We start from the raw sequence: 4425 nt of genomic DNA on the forward strand, positions 1-4425 counted from the left end.
GCACAAACACAGGTGATAGGCTGGTCCACCAGTTTGCCAACCCCTGTCCCAGAGCAAGGAGGGAAGCTGTCGCGCTGCACTCTGCTGGCCAGCCAGCGTGCAATGCTGCTCAGGTTCTGGGTGCCTCTGTCATTTTAGGAAGGATGTGGCAAATAGAAACACAATTCAAAGACGGTGGCAGGGTGCTGATGTTCCAGAAAGAAACTGTGCCCAATGATGGTTAACTAAGGCTCTGGAGTGAGGCACTGGAGCACCGGACTTCCTGCTCTCCAAAGCCCAGCTTGGTGACCTCGACCTGAGCATCTTCCATGGTACAGCACTGCCCTGAGGCCGGCCTGTAAGGTTTGGCGAGGGTCTGATGTCACAGCCCATGTGCGGCACGAGTTGCACAGCGTCGGCCACAATTACATTCATGGGCTTAAGTCAGGAGCCTTGTGTGGAAGGAGGGAAAGAAGCAAGGATTGCTCTCAAGAACAAAGGGCCCACTTGTAGATGGGGTGAGCTATGGCGGGTGTCCTCAGATGCTCCAGGGATTGTCCTAAACAGAGGGACTCACTTCGTTGTCAATCTCCAGAGGGCAGAGAAGGCCCAGCAGGTGAAAGTGATGAGGAAGGTGGTTTCCAATCATCATGCAAAGGACCATGTTGTCATTTCAGTTGTCCCCAGTGGGATGATCTGCCTAGAGTTTCCCACAGGTAGAGGCAGGGAGACCTACAATGTGGGGGTCTTGCGGAGGGGGTCCTGCATCCCCCGCAGCCCTGCACCTGGGGTCCTGTCTCTGCGTGCTCAGAGGTCTCACGACGTGTGAACCTAGTTATCTTTGGTAACGCTTGGGGGACATGCCCCCTCCCCACAGTCCTGGTCCAGAGGAATGAAGTTGCATCAAAGCAGATTGATTCAGGAGTTGATCCTTATGTTGTAGAAATAACTAGAAGCTAGAAGGAGAACCACTGTGAGGTCCCCATTAGGCTGGAGGAAAGTTTCCGTGGTCCCCAGACAGGGCTGGCTCGGGATCTAGTTCTGTGGTTAGGACCACCTGCTGCAGTACAGCCTCCCACCTCAGCCTCTCAGACTGGATCTCCTGCCCCCGATCTGGCCTGAGATGCCCCCAGCACCACCCCTGCTGAAAACAGAAGCAGAACTGGATACTCGGCCTCTTCCATGACAAGAACACACCAGGATGCTTCCCTTTCCAAGCAGTACTTTCCCGAAGCCCCACCCTCCAGGACTCGGGTTACAGACCGCCACAGGCCACCCCAGCTGGAAGAAAATTCCGGAAATATAGGGGTCATGGGTGACAGCTGGGCCAGCCAGCAACTGTGTCTACCACATTTTACAATTTTCTCTTTTTATTATTTATTTATTTTTGAGACAGAGTCTCGCTCTGTCACCCAGGCTGGAGTGCAATGGTGCGATCTCGGCTCACTGCAACCTCTGCCTCCTGGGTTCAAGTGATTCTCTTGCCTCAGCCTCCTGAGTAGCTGGGATTACAGGCTCCCAGCAACATGCCCGGCTAATTTTTGTGTAGAGATGGGGTTTCACCATGTTGACCAGGCTGGTCTTGAATTTCTGAGCTCAGGTCATCCGCCCACCTCAGCCTCCCAAAGTGTTGGGATTACAGGCATGTAATCCCACCTGTAAACCTGTAAGACCACCACGCCAAGCCTAAAATTTTTATTTGCATATATATTTTTTGAGGCAGGGTCTCGTTCTGTTACCCAGATGAAGTACAGTGGCACAGTCACAGCTCACTGCAGCCTTGACCTTCCAGGCTCAAGCCATCCTCCTGCCCCAGCCTCCCGAGTAGCCTGGACTACAGGTGCACACCACCATGCCCAGCTAATTGTTTTATTGTCTTTTGTGTAGAGACAGGGTTTCTCCATGTTGCCCAGGCTGGTCTTAAATTCCTGGGCTCAAGCAATCCACCCACCATGGGCTCCCAAAGTGCTGAGATTACAGGTCTGAGCCACCATGTGCCATGCTTATTGATCCAGCTTCAATATTTGGCTTAAACACATACACCCAAATGTGGAGCTGCTGTTGACTCCATGATGCAGAAGTTCCTTTTTCTTTTTTCCCAGTTTTTTTTTTTTACTGTGGTAAAAGTACATGTAAAACATGCCATCTTACCCACTTTTAAGTGTACAGTTTAGTGGTATTAAGTATACAATTCAATGGTATTAAATGTATAGTTCAGTGGTATTGAGTATACAGTTCAGTGGTATTGAGGGCAAAGTGCAGTGGTATTGAGTGTACAGTTCAGTGGTATTGAGTGTGTAGTTCCGTGGTATTGAGTGTACAGTTCAGTGGTATTGAGTGTGTAGTCCAGTGGTATTGAGTGTACACTTCAATGGTATTGAGTGTGTAGTTCAGTGGTATTGAGTGTGTAGTTCAGTGGTATTGAGTGTACAGTTCAGTGGTATTGAGTGTACAGTTCAGTGGTATTGAATGTATAGTTCAGTGGTATTAAGTATATTCATAATATATGCACTACCATCACCACCATCCATCTCCAGAGCCTTTTTATTCTACCAAACTGCAATCCTAAATAGTTGGGACCACTGGCATACACCGCCGTGCCTAATTTTTTTTTTTTTTTAGATGGTAAGTAAGTTTCACTCTTGTCGCACAGGCTGGAGTGCAATGACACAATCTAAGCTCACTGCAACCTCTGCCTCCTGGGTTCAAGTGATTCTCCTGCCTCAGCCTCTCGAGTAGCTGGGATTAAAGGTGCCCATCACCATGCCCAGCTAACTTTTGTATTTTTAGTAGAGACGAGGTTTCACCATGTTGGTCAGGCTGCTCTCGATCTCCTGACCTCAGGTGATCCACCCGCCTCGGTGTCCCAAAGTTCTGGGATTACAGGCATCAGACACCACGCCCAGCTGCCTGGCTAATTTTTAAATTTTGTGTTAGAGATTGGGTCTCACTATGTTTCCCAGACTGGTCTCTAACTCCTGGCCTCAAGCAGTCCTCTCACTTTGACCTCCCAACGTGCTGAGTTACAGGTGTGAGCCACTGCACCTAGTCAATAGTGTCTTTTAAATGAAGTGTCTTTAACTTTGCCACTCAGCATTTGCCAGTCACCTGCCTTCCTGGTCCAAGGAAACTTAAAAAAAAAAAAAAAAAAAAAAAAACAAGAGTTGATAAATATCTGAAAATACAATTTGTTTTTAAGAGCCAGGAATGAAGCTGAGGTTTGAGGGCTGGTTCAGTGTGTCTGAAACTGCAAAGCAGCCAGTGAGGTTACTTCTGCAGCCTCCAGCTTTTACCTCTGCTTGTGAGGTTCAGCATCCGCAGCTGTGGTCTGTGAGAGTCGTGAATACAGCCTGTGTTTGGAGACCCACAGTCAGGACAACATCTCCGTGCTGTGGGCCAGGAAGATAATGGCTGTGCTCTGGCTCTGGGAGGCAGTAGAGGTCACCTGTCCAGAGCCAGAGGTCCATGGGGGGCTCCAGGGTGGGAGGTCAAGGTATGTGTGAGGAAAGAACCCCGATTTGGAGCTGGATACACCCAGGTTCTGGTTCCAGCTTTGGCACTAATTTCACCAAGTGACCTTGGATGTTATTTAACATTCTTGGACCTCGACTTTCCCATCTGTAAAAAGCATGTCACTGCCAGGGCTGGGGACAAGGCCCAGAGCTGGCTCAACATGGGTCACTGTCCCCCAGCTCTCCCTCATGGCGCCTCTCTCTTTCTTTTTCATTTTCCCATTTGTTTGCCTTCCTCCTTCTCCTTTCTCCCTCCTGTTTGCCTCTGGACACCTCTGCTTTCTTACTGAGCACCCAAACTACGTTATTTTCCCTTCCTTTTCCTCTTTCTACCTCCCCTAACCACGGTCTTTATCCTGCTGGGAACACACAGCAGCACCCCTGGTGTAGGCTTCAGAGCTGTGTGCCCACGCCAGAAAAGGGGGTGCCAGCCTCCCTCCTGGAATCACACGGGGGTGGCCTGGGACCAGGGACTCAACACAGTGCAGGTGGCTGGCACCACGGGAGATGGAATGTTCCACCCGAGTCCTCCCTTTGCCTGGCACCCCGAAGAGCTTGGGCTGTCCCCAGAGTGAGTCACCAGAGAGCCTGGCCCCAGGCTCAGCAGCTGGTGTGAAAGGGAGGAGGGGCCTCCCCAAGAAGGAATAGCAGAGCAGGGAGAGGCCACAGAGAGGGAGAAAAACCCCCACAGACGGTGCTCTTACCTCTGGTCTGTCCTCCCCAGGGCCACCTGTCCCGTCAAGGCGGTTTCCCCCTCTGTGTCCTGGCAGACAGATGATGTGATGCAGTGGCAGAGCCTGCCCTGGGCTTCTCAGCAGTGCACAGCTCAGAGCGCACTTTGGAGTCAGCCAGCCCTGAATGCAGGGCTCACGGACCCTCCGTGTTGTCCCCTGTGGCATGGGAGGCAGCAGTACCCCTTCCCAGGGCGGCAGGG

Source organism: Macaca thibetana, chromosome 1, assembly GCF_024542745.1.
Source record: "Macaca thibetana thibetana isolate TM-01 chromosome 1, ASM2454274v1, whole genome shotgun sequence".
Taxonomy (NCBI): domain Eukaryota; kingdom Metazoa; phylum Chordata; class Mammalia; order Primates; family Cercopithecidae; genus Macaca; species Macaca thibetana.